The following is an 18,933-nucleotide window of genomic DNA, read 5'->3' as shown; positions in this document are numbered from 1 at the left end:
TTCAGGAAAAATTTAGTTATGCATCAATCTGTATTGTTTGACTTGCTAAAAATACTTCAAAGAATGCTAAAAACTACTGAAAATATAAATGATACCCATCTACAAAATAACTATTTATTAGAAATATATTAAAAATTTAAGTATAAAAAAAAAAAGAAAAAAAAAAGACGTAAATATTCACAAAAAATAGAAATATACATATACACATAAATCCCTTTAGGGACACCTTCTTAGATGGCAAAGCAACAGCGTGTAATTGCTGGAAATGAGTTGGACCCATAGAAGTCAAGATCTGAAATGAGAAAAAAAGGATAATTTTTTTGGCCAAAAAATTTTTCCAAATTTCATGAATTTTTTTTGGGTACCCAAATGAAATAGGAAGAGGCTAATTTTTTTTATAGAATAAACTCATATCCTAAAACAGAAATACATAATAAGAAGTGCACTAAGATGTAATTTACTGTTATATCAGGGGCGAAATCTAAAGGTCATTTTTTGACGGCCTAGTTTCACAATGTAAATTTCTTATGAAAATCATTGTATCTCCGAAAAAATATGATATACCAAAATCTCACGAATTCTATACAGAACAAGAATCTATAGAGATATGTCAACTTACCTTCCGGGTATGTCAACAAAATGGCCGCAGACCGCAACAAATCTTACAGCCCAATCTACCACTTGAAATTAAAAATGGGGTTGCAAACTCCATATTATCATCAACATCTCTTTTTAACTCCATTAGAAGTGTGTTTATGACATCCATGCCGAGGGAATACTGCCTGCTGGCCATTATTGAAGATAAATTCCAAATAAATAGAAAAAAATCAAATTTGCAAAAAATAAAGAAAATTCAGAAATTAGCATTTGAGGGAAAATGGACCTCATGGCAATATATGGCATCTAAGCCAAAATCAATGTCATGCAAGTGGTAGACACACCATCCACCCACACTTTCCAACTATAAAGAACCAAACAAGTATTAACACTGTTCGACAATTTATAATTATGTAATAACTTTGCTGTTTGATCACTTACCCCTATAAAGGTATGTCAGGGTCGAGGTCGACCCTTGGGGGGGGGTAAAAAAACGGGGAAGGAGGGAAGTTAGACGAAAATCAGTCCTAAAACAGACAATGGCATGTAGACTAGTCACCCCTTGCAGGTCTATCACTTCCATATTCGAGACAGCTGATGATTTATGGGGAAAAAACAGGTTTTTAAAATGCTGTAGGGGTCGCGTACGACCCATCATACCTTTCCGGGGTTAATAAAGCTATAGAAATCCTTCGTAACTGTGGCCAGATGGGTTTTGGCCACAACCATGAACATGTCCTGGTTCTTGGTGTTACTTGCCATCGTTTTTAGTGTTGATTGCAACGACATCGATGCCCCAAGTCTTTCCTTTGTCTCTTGCTCTCTACGCAAGAGCGCCTCCGACAGTTTTGGAAGGGCCTCACCGAACTGGCGTTTGGCAATATCAGCTTCTAGTTTCCCGACTGAGAAGGTAAGGTGTACGTCCTTCCAGTCTTCTTGGTCCAAGGGCAAGGTCAGAGGTAACGGCTTGCACTCCTCCAAGGAGGGGCATGGTTTCCCTGCCTCCACCGCATTTAAGGCAGCCTTATATCCTTTTTCCAAGAAGGGAAAGGCTCTGGTAGGAGAGACCCCAAAGGAGGGAAGCTTCTACTCAAGGCGGGCACCTTTGAGTTAGTGAAGCCCCTCTCTTTCATCGAGCTCGATAGTAACGTCTGAGCTTTACTATGGTCAAAAACTATGACCTCCGGCTCCGTCTCCTCTAAGGCTGGCTCCTTCCTAGGACGGGCATAGCAGTCCGGATAAAAATCTTTGTTGGGCCAAAATTCCACTTCTTCCAGGGGAATTGCTCCCAACTTTTCTGAGATCACGATCTCCCCGGTTGTCATTGGCATGTGTTCGGCATACTTCCAAGGATTGGTATCCAAGCACAAGGGAAGACCCTTCACGATGAGCCGCTTCTGGGGCCCACGTGATGCTGCAAGTCTACGTAACTCCAGTTTCATTGCAGCTTCCTTCTCATTCTTCCTTTGAATTTGTTGGATCATCTCAACAATGGAAGAAAGAGTCCTTCCCAGTTCATCTGGGATAGCAGACGATGTAAAAGGAACCGGTTCTGGGTCCGGAACCGACGTAACCGACACTTCGTTGATTTCTTGCTCTTCTACTTGAGGAGTCTGAAACAGCTCCTCCTCCTGACCTTCTCCTAGAAGGTCCTTCTCAGTAGAATCCGACACCTCCGACATCCTATCGTCCACTTGGATGTCTTGAAGGGCGGCTGAGACTTCAGAATCTACCGGATTCAGGGCAATTGGTATCTCCACCTGAGGCTGGGGGATGATTACATCAGCCGATGCTTTAGGGAAAAGGTAGGCCCTCATCTTTTCATTAGGAAGGTAGGGGCCTGAGGTGTTTTTCTGAAAACCCCTCACCCAGGATCGTAACATTTCCCTGGCAGCATCCCTTGACTCCGTTGACTTAGGGTCGTCAAAAGCCTCGGTAATCAGGTTAGAACAAACTGTACAAACCTGAGCGTCCCAATAGCGGAGAACACCTCTGGAGGCTGTGCATGCTGCGTGCCTCCTGCAATAATGATGTCCACAGTAGTTCTTACTGCGGACATTACAGAACACACTCCCGCACTTCGGATAGTCCTCCTGTAAAGAGAAGAAAAATCCATGAGTATCAAGTGAAGTCTTTTCACTTATATTGAAATATTTAGCTTATATAGAAAAGCTATACAGTAAAAGAAAGAAGTTAAGACACATACTTGTATTTCCTGTTCAGTCAATTGCTGTAACCTCGCAAAATATTAAAACTAGGGTTAATTCTATACTAGAATACCTTATGTAATTTCCTAAACGGAAATTTAATGTGTAGTTTTAATATACGGGATTGAAAGAATACAAAGAACTCACTTTCTATATAAAGTACGGTCTCAACAAAAGGCTGTACAAGATAACATTAAAGTATGATGAAGAACATTAGTGTTATCACAAACTCTGTACAGCAGTTTCTACTAATGCAGTGTGTACTACACTACGAATATAGCAACTACTGTACATCGCATGTTATTGTGCCGGCCGGCAACTACCCCTTTATAGATCAAAGATATACTATCTTTAACTAATAGGCGGCAGCCCACTGATTCACGACTGTGTGCCGGCCGGCAATCATTGCCAGCGGACGGCTGAAAACACTAAAACTGGGTGCCGGCCGCTAATCGTAGCGGCAAGCGAATTCGGGCTGTGATTCCACTGCCAGCCGGCAAAGGTAATAAAACCATGCCGCCGACAGTAGCCAAGAATCAGAGAACCTCTACCTTCCCGGCTGTCGGCTGTCAAGCCGCCAGCCGGGATAGGGGTGCAACACAATAGTCAGAAAAAGTATGGATGTAAGGTTATAGGGCGGCATGCCATACGACCTTCCATCCAGAAAGAGTGAACTTATGGAAGGGGAGAATGTAACATTCAGGCTTCCAAAGAATCCATAGTCTGCAGGGCTCTACCGACGGACATGGAAGGGAGACCAAGGGAGGTCTGGGGTCACTCTGCAAAGAATAAAGGGTCTCTGCCGGCCGACACAGTGCCGGCCGGCAGAGAGCTGAGCCTGTCCTCCGTCCTAACCTATACTAGGTGCGTAAGTAGGACTACGGCTAAAAGAAAATAAAAGAATGAGAGGTGGGGAAGGGATAAGGGTCCTATAGACGTCGTTCTAGCAGGAGACACACTCAGCTGTTAGGGAAGCTCATCCTAACCAAGAGTTGTCTATTAGGGAGGAAGATTGGCAATACTTGCTAACCTCCTCCCAACCAGAACAAAGTTAGGTGAAGTTATTTCGCCGGGCAACAGAGAAAACTCATTCTCCAGCCCGAGAAAAACAACACAGGACAGTCTGCTAGGCCACTAGAGGAAAGAATCATCTCGTACAGAATCCTTCCAACATGGACTAGGGAAGCAAAGCTTCCTGTGTCCGCCTCTAACCTAGCAAAGGAGACTTTCTCCATGCTAGGAAGAAGCAGACCACAGACTAGAAATTCTGATGTTCTGCCCTAACCCAAAAAACCAATCACTCTGGTTATCAGATCAGGACAGACATATCCTAGAATAGTTATACCCGAATTATTATACATATAGAACCACTAGGATTAAGCCGAAGGCTTACAGAGGGAAAGAGGGATTGAACTTAGCCTCCGGAGGAGAAAAAGAACAATCGGGGATGTGCAAAGTATACTACTGTACCTAGAATACTAGACTAGGTAAGATGAGAATCGATTACCTAAATCACCGAAACTCTTATACAATCTTGGAAAAAACATTCAACAATATCTTACATGTATGAAATATTTGCCTATAGCTTCAATAAAATAACACTCGGAAAAAACTTATACCATGCATGAAAGTACTAGTGCCAGACGTCTAGGCTACGAAGCCTCGCGAAAGGCAGGATCAGTACCTTGACCAGTGTCGAATACACCGAGCTAACACTGACCGAACAATATAAGCATTTCTAGAGAAGCTAAATAGCAAAATTATAAAAGCGTAACAAACCGGGAACGTCGCTCTAACTAACTAACTGACCCGTAAGAGCGAGCGACAGCATCTAGGATGCCTCCGGTAGGCAACAGCTCTTGTTTACGTTAAAATAACTTTTGATTTAATTCAAAACGACAAGAGCCTACATTGATACATAGTAAAGATAATACTCAACTTCCTAGAGGCAGAAGAGGCCGGAAAAGTCATCAAAATGTTGAATTACATCCAAAATAACAAGAGAACACAGGGAAAACACAGTAGTTGTGCTACACAAAAAAGGAATGAAGAGGGCGCTCCCACCTTCATCAGATAGCCTACTCACTGGAAACGGAATAGGAGAGATGCCTTATGAACGGCTCTCTTTTCATTCTCGTTTCAGATTCTTGTCACTATTCCCCCTCGAAGCGTTAATAATGTTTGGGGCGAAGATAGCTATGTGACGTGTCAAGAATACGTCCTCTGATCTTATGCGATATCCCTGTGAGATTATTTAGGGATATTCGCTCGGAGTTAGAATTCTGGATACCTTACGGTAAAATTCTCTGGGAATATCACTGTAGTCAAATATACCCTAGAAAGCTACCTTATAGGAACTTCCATCAGGACGACATGGCCAGAGCCCAAAAATTCTGCCATATTTTATAACCACTATTTTCCTTCCGTATACTAATTTTGCATATACTGCTATTTAGAACATTCATGTTTAATATTTCCCCATGAGTTTACGTTAAAATAAAACTTAAATCTAATATATCTACGTTATAAAATATACTTGAGTAATTAAAACCCTAGAAAACTTACCAAATAGATAGGCTACCTTCCCTAAAGTGCCTAATACAGGTTCACACAGATTTATTTTTTATATCGGTAACCATCATTGCCAAAGACCTTACGAATCCTAAATTAGGTTTCCTAGAAAAAAAAAAACATTCACAAAATCCTGTGCACTTGATTAGACCATTATTATTATTATTATTTTCTAAGTTACAACCCTAGTTGGAAAAGCAGAATGCTATAAGCCCAGGGGACCCAACAGGGAAAATAGCCCAGTGAGGAAAGGAAAGGAAAAATAAAATATTTTAAGAAGAGTAACATTAAAATAAATATTTCAAATATAAACTACGAAAACTTTAACAAAACAAGAGGAAGAGAAATCAGATAGAATAGTGTGCCTGATTGTACCCTCAAGCAAGAGAACTCTAACCCAAGACAGTGGAAGACCATGGTACAGAGGCTAAGGCACTACCCAAGACTAGAGAACAATGGTTTGATTTTGGAGTGTCCTTCACCAGAGCTGCTTACCATAGCTGAAGAGTCTCTTCTACCCTTACCAAGGGTAATGTAAATTGGTTACTTGGAAAGCAGAGTCAGATGTTAACATTAACCACTTGCACGTCCTATCATTTTGCAAATTTACGATTTGGGCTAAAATTGCGCGATCACAGACGTATGAAATATTAACGTTCAACAGTGCAGCATATCAAATTACTGCAGGGTACTTTATAATTGTTGTCTGTAATATCGAGAGCAACATCATTGCTACCATCACGATACAAAAAGCCAGTCATTACTCATGATCGGTATTTCGTTCGTCCAAAAATACACAAAACCTATTGTAACTGTTACGGACGGTGTATGTTTATAAACCAAATATAAAATTAGTCCGATTTCATGAAATAACTGCCGCCAATACACAATTTCAACAAATATAACGCGAACGCGAGCCATACAAGGTTCACCTAGTTTAATTGGTTTCATCAATTCCAGCCAAATAACTTTCAACAAATAAAACCAGGAATACAAGCTTCTTCAGCTAATTCAACTATTTCATACAGGTGCAAATCATGCGTTTTGAGTTTTATACACAGTTTTAGGAAGACCCTTATGGGATACAGGTTTCGGACCAGGAAGCGGCAAGCAAGACTTGTTTAAACCATTATTTAGTATGAAAACACCGGATTTTGACTTAGATCCGGTTCATGAATTTGACGTTAGGTAAATAATTGCCTACACTTCTTACCACTTCCCCAAAATTCTCTATGTATAAGTTTTGAGCTGTGCTGCTCACGGCCATGAGGTTTCCGTCTGACTATGATCAATAACTACTCAGGAAAGTTCTTGATTTAATAAAAACTGAAATTAGTCATCGTTAACACCTCTGGGGAGACCTCGTAATGGCAGTTGAGTTGAAACCGAGACAAAAGTTTGGAGTGACGTGGCCCATTCTAAAACCATTCGGGAACACAGCAAACCATTTAAACTTGATTCGTTAACATACCAAATAAATATATAAAATACGAAGTTCCCACAATCGATGAATTACTTTACGCAAAACCATCGGCCATGTCGTCAACCGACAAACTTAAGTTTGCTCTGTCCAAAAACCTTCGTTCAGTCACGTACGCCATTAAGTCGGGACCAAAACTTACTGTCTCCATTTCAAAAGAAAAAAATGCGAGAATTGCAAGTCCTAATATTTGATTCGCAACTACTTACAAAGAACTCAACAGGGGTATTTCAGCATTTAAGTGTTCACTATAACCCTATATATGAGACATCCTTATACATAAGAGAACAGTGTATCAATAACAACGCCGGTTAACAAAGACTAACACACCTTTAGTTACACGACGTACCTTACACAAATGAAGAAAAACCTTTATTATTGAACACTTACCATATCTGCTATATCAAAGTAACTGATAAACGCTTGAAACTAAAACCATGTCATTGTCTTAGGGGGTGCCTTTGCAAATGCCCGTGGGATGCAAGTCGTTCTAAAACGAACCATGTCATCATTACGGTTTCAACTGATTAACACGAAACCTGATCCAAGGACCGTATAAACTTTTTACCATTCATAATTCTGCCACAAAATCGTTCCACCCAAACCAGCTTACCTATATACTTGGAGTGGAAATAAAGTGACAAGATGACAACGACGAACACAACCGGCTTTGCTCGTAGTATACACTTGACTAAACCGAGCTAGAGAGACGAGAGGTTTCCACAGTCTCTGACGAACCAAAGACCGGAGGGAGAACTACCAAAGTGGTTGTTATTGGTTGGGGAAGTCTTTTTGGCTGGTTGGAAGGATGAATTTACAAAGGATATTTTGCCTGGAACTGAAACTTTAATTTTTGCAAACATTTTATGCAAATCAACATGTCCGCAAATATGATATAATTAAGAATTTTATTATCACTAGCATGTGAGAATATATTTAGAAAGGGCAGTTGGAGATGGCAGTCTAATCCATTCGCGTATGAAATAAATGATTTATTATTGAGTAGAGGAAGCACCATAATTATCCCAATGTTTTAAAGACTTTAACATATTATGACGTCATAAACAATCGCAAGCACTACGCTATTGAAGAACCATAATATATAACGAACTGTATAGAGTCATTATGACATTATTTTTTCTCTCACAAATAAGAGCATTATGACATTTTTTCGCACTAATTAGATTAAAACATTTATCCAGTTTTAAATGCCCAGACTTACAGAAAAGGGAAAATATAAAAATAGTCTTTAGTAAATCCAAAATGAGATTTAAGTGGCATCGAACAAAAACGCAACGCTTTTTCAATCGTATCGATGTACTGATTAATTGATTGATTGCTTTATGAATTTATTGACTTATTTAATTAACAATTTACCCTAAATATGGCGTTACTAATAGCAGGGTTACTGGCGCAATTATTACCTCCTGTGTTTTTTGGATTTTATGAAGGGAATGATATCGAAATATTGAATGATTTCATCATTCCAGATGAAGAGTGAAATAACCAGTATAATTCAACGATTGACTAGATAATTAAAGATATATCCAGATAGTGTATAATTCATGTTAGGTTGCTTTGCTTATAAAATATATAAGGAGTTACGAATTTATGTAATTATCTTATGATATTAGGAATATATATATATATATATATATATATATATATATATATATATATATATATATATATATATATATATATATATATACAGTATATATATACATACATACATACCAACAACAACAAAGCAAATGCAGCAGTTTCCATTCCAGTGCAGGATAGAGGTCTCAGACGTATCTTTATTCATGTCTGGAGTTTGGCCAGTGTTCATCACCACGTTGGCCACTGCGGATTGGTGCTGGTGGGATATTTTCATCCGATAGCTCACAGCAAACCAACCTAGTATGGGTGGCTCTGACTGGTACAACTCTATTGATCATAGCAATACACAAACCCTTTCACCAAATATTTACAAGCACTAAAGAATTGTTTCAAAAATTTAAAGAACAATTCTAATTTTATTTCAAAGAATGTTGTTAGATTATAGTAAACCGAATTATGGATCTGATACAGAGGTATTACACAGGATGCTAAGGATGAACTGTGTGGAAGAAATAATATTAAAGCGAAATTGAATTTAAAATCTGTACAATAACCCACCAAGTTATCAGAACTGCTACATATTGAAAGAACTGCTACATATTGCAGCCAACAAATCGCGTCGACACGAGAATAGTTACAGATGGCTTCAAACTGTTGGAACCTAGATTTATGTCCACTTTGGGCTCCAGAACCTTTAAATATGCGGCCCCGAGACTATATAATAAGTTCCCACGAAACATTCGAATGATTGAAGACATTAAGGCTTTCAAGAGGAAACTGCAGACTTTCTTATTTCATGAGTCTCTTGACAGTGACGATTTAACAGTAAATGAACAATATGTGACTTGAAAAGATAAATACTGTGAACGAACAAGGTAAAACGACAGTGGACTAGGTCCTGTAGAGAGTGGGGTTCCCCTGCTGTATGGGACCGGAAAAGCAGCCATCAAAGTAAGTAAGGTATGCATATAAATCTCTTCACGCTCGTTACTTCAAAATGTTTTATGAATATTACGCCATTAGCCATGGAAAATCGTTTTTCAAAAGTTTAATTAATTATTAATTAATATGGAGGATAACTATATACTTCCGAGTTGAAATCTTTTATCGAAAGAATGTTGAACGTGATTTTAATCAGACGAGTTTTCCGCTAAACATTGTATTGAACAGTATTGACTCCTTTTAATTCGAAAGGATAACTATAAAAATAACTTGTTAATATTACACCAGACTGCACATACGCAATGGTTACAATAAATTAATAACGTGTAAAAAATAAATTGTCCCAAATATTTAAGATGCTTTCACGCGTCATAAGTGAAAGAGAGAGAGAGAGAGAGAGAGAGAGAGAGAGAGAGAGAGAGAGAGAGAGAGAGAGAGAGAGAGAGAGAGACGGGGGGGGGGGGCAACATAAGGTATCACACTTGAGCATAAAGGATATGTTCTTCAGGAATAAATTCTAATTTTCATTATTCACATGAACGTGTAAAGTAATTAATGTGAATAAATGCTTACTTTGCTAAAACGAAATAAGTACTAACCCATTTTATAGCTGTGAAGAGTGTAACATTCGAACTACTGAATCACAAGTAAGGGTTTTTTTTTCTAACACATTCAGTTAATTCAAGTGGAATGTGGGCAAAATGAGATTATCTAAGTTGTCTAATTTGTCCACATTATAATCTACAGAATACTTCTTATAAAATACTAAACCTAAATGGATGTAACTAAATAATATCCAAACGACAAATTATCTAAGAAATAAATTTTGCATGCCTTACACAGACAGGGATATTTCATAATTTTATTCAAGAATGAAGTGACATATGACATGGGGTCAGGTTAGCAGTTTGTAGCCATTTAAAACAAATAGGGTTTTAACTATCTCCTTACAATAGGAAGAAAATTGCAACTTGTAAAAGAGGGCGGGAAGAAATTTGTTTTAGGGAAGAGAGAGAGAGAGAGAGAGAGAGAGAGAGAGAGAGAGAGAGAGAGAGAGAGAGAGAGAGAGAGAGAGAGAGCAACACAAGGTATCAAACATAAGCATAATGAATATATTCTTCAGGAATAAACTATTTTTCATATAAAAGAATAAATCCTTTTAGACTGCATTTGTAATTAATCCATGTGGATTGCTTGTTAAAATGAAATAAGTAATAACGCAATTTATAGCCGTGAAAAGTGTAACATACGAACTATTGAATCACGAGAAAGTTTTTTTAACAGAATATTTTGTCTTGGCCTTACACATTCCGTTAACTTATGTTGAATGTGGACAAAATATGAGTCTCTAATTTGTCCACATTTTATTCGACAGAATACCTCTTATAACATACTAAACCTAAGTGACTATTGTACGCTGTCAAATGCGGCTAGTTATGGCGTTTACTCTTGACTGTGAAGTCAAAAACCTGCGTGAGCGAGAACACATTGAAACAGTTGAGGCGTGACGTATATGTGACGTCTATCCACCCACTACCTCCACTCCTGGCTTCCCCTACTCCCTTTCCTCCCCTCTTATCCCCCTACCTTTTTCTCCTCCATACCTCCCTTACCCCTTCCTCATTCCCCCCCCCTCTCTCTCATAAGGGAATGGCTGTTAACCCCTCTCTCTCTCTTTCTTTATTGAGGCTACACCGTATATGAAGCCAGACACAAGTATGACGAATTAATAACAGATTAATAAAAATTATATGCCGAGTAAGGTTTGATCGTGTATGCAAACAATCGTAATCGATGTTCTTGCTTCTTTGACGGTTATGCCATATTTGGTGAGTGCAGAAGGTACCATGGTAAGTAACGCTCTCAACCATGGCCAACATGCAGCGATATCCGCATGGGTGCAAAGGAGTCATCCCACTACGACTCTTCCATATCTTCAACCAAGAGCATAGTGAAAGGAAACTGAGGATAAGTTTGAATAGGTAAGTAATGAATCAAAGTTGTATTCCGTAGTTACAGATGAACCAGTCAATATGTTTCACAGCTACCTATGATAATAAAAGGGAGCATTATTTTGATTGTTGCCTGGTAAAATAAAAATCTCAACAAGATAGTTTCGAACATGTTATCTTATCCGATTTCCTTTCCCCAACAGGCCTTATGATCGTGTTGCAGAGGTCATGGGAATGACCACAAATGCAGTGCGGTAGCTGGTTCAGCGAAGCACACGTTCTCGGCCAGATTCACCATGTGGGCTGTGACACCGCCGCCCCCTGCCAAACCACCCGTTTTTGACAGTTTCACTGTTGGTGCCATTCGCCGCCATGTAGGCCTACATGTCAAGTTTGCTGCAAAGAAAACCTTTACTATTGGCACCCTGACTGAAAGTTTGAAGACGGCAAGTATTATTACAGGGGAAACCTCAAAAATGACGATGTGGCGATTGCTGCACAACATGGGATTCCGCTACAGGATTTCACAGAGGAAAATGTATCTAAGGAAGGAGTCGCTAGATGTTGTGTGTCGCCATGTTGGGGCTCTCCGAGCACTCCAGCGACATCGAAAGGAGGGAAGACAAGTAGTATACGTGGATGAGACATGGTTCACCACTCGAATGCAGCACAACAGGGAGTGGGTAGACACATCCCAGCCTGCTACTAGTGCCACCTACAGCCGTCAGGTGCCACCTGGAGAAGGGAAGCGATTTGTGATAGTAGCAGGTGGCACAGAACACGGTTTTGTGAATTATTAATTACTGTGCTTCCCTGCAAAAAACCAAACCGGTGACTACCACGGGGAAATGAACGGCACCCTTTTTCCTCCGCTGGCTCACGTTGCAACTTCTACCGGCTTTGGATGAACCATCGGTTTTGGTGTTGGACAACGCGCCCTACCACAGTCAGTTGACGGAGGAAAGTCGCTGCCCCACCACCGCCACCAAGAAAGCAGAGTTGGTGAATTGGCTGGCGAGCCGCAGAATCCCCTTCCTGCACCACGCCACACGCCTCGAGCTTCTTCAACTCTGCAGGAAGAACCGACCAGAACCAAGATACACAGTTGACAATGTCACCCGTGAATGGGATCATGAAGTCGTCCGACTACCACCTGCACATCCCGAGCTTAACGCCATCGAACAGGTGTGGGGCGCCATGAAGCGGTATGTGCGCTCCACCTTGCAGCGATTTACCCGGGCAGATCTACAAATGAGGCTGCAAGAAGCCAAGCTGTGTGCAAAAAAGGAGGTGTGGGCAGGAGCAGTGCGACGAGCCAGAGCCTTCGAGGACGAATATTGGTCCTTGACACCATACGAGAAGGTGTATATCCCGTCTGCATCAACCTCGACAGTGATGAGAAAGATGACCTGTTTGTCGAGAGTGATGAATATTAAAAGTAAAATATGTGATCAGTTATTTATAGTATTAATCCAGCCATCATATACTCGCTGTCTATTTATGTCTGCAATGACTTTTTTAACATAAGGCAGCCTTTTCCTAACATTATAATAATTTATTCATATATTTATCACTTCAATTTCATTTTAAGTTTTTACTCTGCATCGGATTCCCACTTCAGTTCCTCCCTTTTCCTTTCCATCTCTTACACAATTTCTTATAAATGACCAAGCGTCAGCTACAACCTTCATCCCATCATACGTTCAACGTAACCTATCGGTATTAGGTTCGCATACTCATATAACTTTTAATGGTTGTATAATTGTCAAACAAACCTCATACAATAATTAAGCAACAGCAAGTTGCGCTGGAACAGGAATCAGGGTCGTGCATGAAACACCCTACCATACATATCATATATATACACATTCGAGTTATCCGCCATTATAAATGAGAGAGAGAGAGAGAGAGAGAGAAGGGGGGGATTGAGGGAGAGGAAAGGGAGGTATGAAGGCGAAAGAGGGCGGGAAGAGAGTAGGAGTTGGGTAGGAGGGAGGGAAGGTGGGGGCGGAGTTAGTGGATAAATGACGTCACTACTACGTCACGCCTCACCTGTTCGAATGTGTAAATGGCTCACGCAGGTTTTTGACTTCACAGTCAAGGGTAAACGCCATAATTAGCAGTATTTGACAATGCACAGTAGTGTAAAAAATTAGCGGAGTGTGTGAAACAATCTTTGCCAAAGCACCATGCTGATCCGAGTCTTCGTTTCAAAGGTATTTGCGAAAAACAGTATGTCATAGGGTCTGATATGCATAGTAGAATATCCAAACTCTACAATGGCATGTGGAGAAAATATGAGTTTAAATTGCCCACATTATATTCAACAGACTTCTCTCTATAAATACTAAACCTAAAAGGCTAGTATTTATGTATCAAAAGAATATCCAAACTACAAATTTTCTAAGTAAAGGAGAAACACCCAATACCTTGTCAATACATGGCGAAACCTAATCATAAAGTTTGTATGCCTGTGTCTTACGAAAGGAATGCATTCACATCGATAGTAACTCAAGAGGACAAAAGTTATTGATATCGGAATAAATTTTGCATGCCTCACACAGACAAGGTTATTTCATCATTTTATACAAGAGTGAAGTGACATATGCGTCGGGATCAGGTCAGAAGGATGTGGCCTTATATAACAAATTTGGTTTTTAACCCTGTCTCCTTACAAAAGTGAAGAAAATTAGAATTTGTAAAGGATGGTGGGAAGAAATTTGTTTTAAGGAATAAACATATTTTGCTTCTCTTGTGGAGTTAAAAGGATGTCGTGAGCAAACGAGAGAGAGAGAGAGAGAGAGAGAGAGAGAGAGAGAGAGAGAGAGAGAGAGAGAGAGCTAACCTAGAGTATAATTACCCCAATAACGCTGTAATTATCGCAACTAGCCGTTAGGCGGTCGTTTGTAGTAATCCTCTCCTTCCCCGCCCTCGAGAAGACTCCATGAAGTCTTGAGTGGGATAAAACCTCAGTAATTCATTTAAAAAACTACGTTATTATTATTATTATTATTACCCGCCAAGCTACAGCCCTAGTTGGAAAAGCAGGATGATATAAGCCCAGGGGCCCCAAACAGAGAAAATAGCCCAGTGAGGAAAGGAAATAAGGAAAAAATAAAATATTTTAAGAACAGCAACATTAAAATACATATTTCCTATATAAAATATAAAAACTTTAACAAAACAAGAGGTAGAGGAATTAGCTAGAATAGTGCTCCCAAGTGTACCCTCAAGCAAGAGAACTCTAACCCAAGACAGGGGAAGACTATGGTACAGAGGTTATGGCACTACCCACGACTAGAGAATAATGGTTTGATTTTGGAGTGTCCTTCTCCTAGAAGAGCTGCTTACCATAGTTAAAGAATCTTTTCTACCCTTACCTAGAAGACATGGAGTTTTGGGTTACGGCCTGTATAGTTTCATGAGCCCTTGTTTGGCCGGAGGGGTCAGACAATCTACAACAATGAGTTTTGGTGGATACACGGTTCGTAGAGTAAACGAGACTGCAGTGCGTGTTTGTTTCAATGTGTTAATAGATATGAATGGTAAATGCAGGGCTTCCGAAGAATATATTCTTATATATATATACTTTAGAGATAAAATGCTAGGGAAAGAGAGGGTTTCATTATATATTAGCATAGAATAAAAGAAAGAGTAAGGTGATGTAAATAATAGAGAGAGGGTTTCATTATATATTAGCATAGAATAAAAGAAAGAGTAAGGTGATGTATATAATAGGGAGGAGGAGGAGCAGGTAAAGGTATAAATGATCACGATTACTCTTTGTTTGGGTAATTTCTTTAACATTATTTACATAAATTCTTAGTCATCCTTTGCTATGGAAAAGAATCTTTTGAATGTGGTCATAATTATTGTCAATGTTAGGCAATCATTGTTTTATTTAATAATGCAATGATCGAGAGAGAGAGAGAGAGAGAGAGAGAGAGAGAGAGAGAGAGAGAGAGAGAGAGAGAGAGAGATATAAAGGCAGGAGGTATATTCACGGCACCCGTCAGTAAATCTTATGCAGACCAGACTAATATCTCAAGAGGCAACACTGTGATTTGTACCTAAAGCAACCGATACTAGATGGTTGAAATTTTAGCTAAAATACACTAACCTTCAGCAAAGATGACTGCTTAAGAAACAAAGTTGAAACACTAAATAAGTTTGAAATTTAACATAGCTCATGTTGCAGAGATATTTGGACTCCCATTCTGGACCATGGCGAGTGGAAGTTTGCGCAGTGTAAATCTGGTTGAAGTGATTTGTGTAGCTGTTTCCAGCTATATATATATATATATATATATATATATATATATATATATATATATATATATATATATATATATATATATATATATATATATGTATATATATATATATATATATATATATATATATAATATATATAAGAGAGAGAGAGAGAGAGAGAGAGAGAGAGAGAGAGAGAGAGAGAGAGAGAGAGATTAACTAGATATTGTGAGGGACTGCTCTATGTTGAAATATATAATGACAATAACAATCAATTGTTATCTCTTTTACGTAATCAGGGGAATACTAGTCCAGATAGATTATCAAATTAGAGGGATTAAACTCTGTTATGCGAAAATGAATGCTAAAATAGAGAGAGAGAGAGAGAGAGAGAGAGAGAGAGAGAGAGAGAGAGAGAGAGAGAGAGAGAGAGAGAGAGTTATGAGGATTTTAGTCCATCCGTGGAGACTCCATTTGCTCTATGGTAGAGCGATTTAGTTCAAGCATTCACAAGAGTTCTTATGATCTTGTCTAACTTATTCTTGAACTCGTTTACCATGTTACTGTTTATTACATCCGTTGGAAGTCTATTCCAAGTACTTGCCATTTTGTATCTAAAGAAATGTCCACATTGAGAGAGAGAGAGAGAGAGAGAGAGAGAGAGAGAGAGAGAGAGAGAGAGAGAGAGAGATATGCCTTAAATAAGTAAGGATAGCGAATCACCTTAAAAAAAAGTATGAGTATCTTTAGAATTATCGTCGGCGTCAATGACCTCCGATGTCAGGATGCCAGAGAACTTCAAACCATTCATTCATTCATTTAGAATTCTCGGATAGTGATCATAAACTGCCCTGTAATTTCCCCTAGGTGGTGTAAATCATTGCTGGGTAATACTCGATGTTTATAGTTTGGTAAATAATCCATGAAATCTCCCAAGATCAACACTACTTGTTGGGTTTGATCTTATGCTTAACTCTAGCTGAAATAATAGATTGAAATTTGAGGAAATAACCCCTTTCGGAAGAGGTGGGTAACCCGACGTCCTTCGCCTTAACCCCAGTTGATGATCGCACCCATTATTACAAATGAGTTAATACACACACACACACACACACACACATATATATATATATATATATATACTGTATATATATATATATATATATACTGTATATATATATATATATATATACTGTATATATATATATATATATAATATATGTATGTATATATGTATGCATGTATGTATATACATACATATATGTATATATTATATGTGGTTATATATGATAAAGAGTAAGGGTCTGTACTACACAGTATTCTAGAAGTTGTGGAATGATCTTCCTAATCGGGTAGTTGCATTAGTAGAGCTTCAGAAGTTCAAACTTGCAGCAATGTTTTTATGTCAAACAGGCCGACATAAGTCTTTTTATAGACCATATATGAATTAACTGTTTTAATGTTGGTAATGCTTTTTTTTTAACATTTTATTTTAATTTTTCATTACTACTTACATCGCTTATTTATTTCCTTGTATCCTTTCCTCACTGGGCTATTTTTCCCTGTTTTTCCCTGTTTATAGCATCTTGCTTTTCCAACTAGGGTTGTAGCTTGGCTAATAATAATAATAATAATAATAATAATAATATACAGTGGCTGGTGCCAGGGCACCAGCCACCCGTTGAGATACAACCGCTAGAGAGTAATGGGGTTCTTTGACTGGCCAAATAATACTTCATTGGATCCTTCTCTCTGGTTAAGGTTCACTCTTCCTTTGCCTACACACATCGAATAGTCTGGCCTATTCTTTACAGCTTCTCCTCTGTCCTCATACACCTGACAACACTGACATTACCAAACTATTCTTCTTCACCCAAGGGGTTCACCACTGCAATGTAATTGATCATTGGCTACTTTCCTTATGGTAAGGGTAGAATAGACTCTTTAGCTATGGTAAGCAGCTCTTCTAGGAGGACACTTCAACATCAAACCATTGTTCTCTAGTCTTGGGTAGGGCCATAACCTCTGTACCATGGTCTTCCACAGTCTTGGGTTAGAGTTCTCTTGCTTGAGAGTACACTCGGGCACACTATTCTATCTAAATTCTCTTCTTGTTTTGTTAAAATTTATATAGGAACTGTTTATTTTAATGCTGTTACTGTTCTTAAAATTTTTCATTTTTCCTTGTTTCCTTTCCTCACTGGGCTATTTTCCCTGTTGAGGCCCTTGGGCTTATAGCATCTTGCTTTTTCAACTAGGGTTGTAGCTTAGCAATTAATAATAATAATAATAATAATAATAATAATAATAATAATAATATATACATATATATATATAGATATATATATATATATATATATATATATATATCTGATCAAATGAAACATGATAATTTCCATCATAAATGAATACTAAAACATATGCACTGTGATAGAACTTATGATTTCAATAGGAACAAATTCCAATATGATATAGGGAATTATAATTAGGTTAAAGGAACTGCAATTTTAATCAAAGGGAATTAGTTCCATTTCTTTTAAAACAGCAAATTCAGAAAATTCATGAAATTTCTGCTCTGGAATTGTAATGGCAAATAAGACTTCAAATAATCTTCAAATTCCTAATATTCCTAATCGAACTGTTCCACATATCCTCATAACCAGTTGTTAGTCTGGCAGGTAATTTTGGCCTAGGGTTTATTGTCTCTAATATTAAACGGACTCTGGTTTCTACATTTCGTTTTGAAATTCCAAATCTCCTCTATGTAATAAAGAATGCCAGACGTATAACTACTCTCCCTGTTCCTCGGGTACCAGGGAGAGGGAGTAGTTAGGAAAGGGGGAGGGGGTGCGAAGGGTTGAATATATGTGTGTGTGTGTGTGTGTACGTGCGCGTATGCGTGCATACCTTTCTAAATATTTAACTATCATTTTTGCCGGGTTGAGAACAATAATAAGGGATATAAAAGAACAAAGAATCAATTTAATAATTAGTAATTTCTTTCAAATACTACACTTAAAGATTAATGGAACTACATACGTTAATAGTAAAGTTCACATTTGCTCACGAAGCCAATGTGGCAGCACTGGTAATATATTGCTAATCTTAAAAGTAGTCTCTTGGCCAAAACTATTAACTTACCTAATACGGTATGCGTGATAATATGAAAATACCTGGAATGGTTAATGAGTATCATATCGGGTTTTTAAGACGTAATTATAATACATATCGTGTTGTTATGGCCATAACGCTTCATTAAAAAATGCAATGCTTGTGTAACGTTTATTCCGGTGATTTATAGGTTATGGAATCATAGGAAATTTGG

The 18,933-nt window shown here is 38.4% G+C and overlaps 2 long non-coding RNA genes and 1 pseudogene across 3 annotated transcripts in view; 2 read left to right on the top strand and 1 right to left on the bottom strand.

The window, feature by feature from the left end:
* The window catches only part of LOC137617362 (uncharacterized), a 29,054-nt gene extending 21,449 nt beyond the window's left edge, over positions 1-7,605 (bottom strand). The window contains exon 1 of the long non-coding RNA XR_011039642.1: positions 7,469-7,605. This is a non-coding gene — a long non-coding RNA (uncharacterized lncRNA). The remainder of the gene's footprint in view (positions 1-7,468) is intronic.
* The window catches only part of LOC137617363 (uncharacterized), a 136,260-nt gene that overhangs the window by 58,281 nt on the left and 59,046 nt on the right, over positions 1-18,933 (top strand). The window lies entirely within an intron of this gene.
* LOC137617077 (uncharacterized) overlaps positions 11,272-18,933 on the top strand; it is a 53,695-nt pseudogene continuing 46,033 nt past the window's right edge.

The sequence above is a fragment of the Palaemon carinicauda genome, chromosome 23, assembly GCF_036898095.1.
Source record: "Palaemon carinicauda isolate YSFRI2023 chromosome 23, ASM3689809v2, whole genome shotgun sequence".
Taxonomy (NCBI): domain Eukaryota; kingdom Metazoa; phylum Arthropoda; class Malacostraca; order Decapoda; family Palaemonidae; genus Palaemon; species Palaemon carinicauda.
Note: the sequence above shows the minus strand (reverse complement) of the source record. Positions and strands in the feature narration are given on the sequence as shown.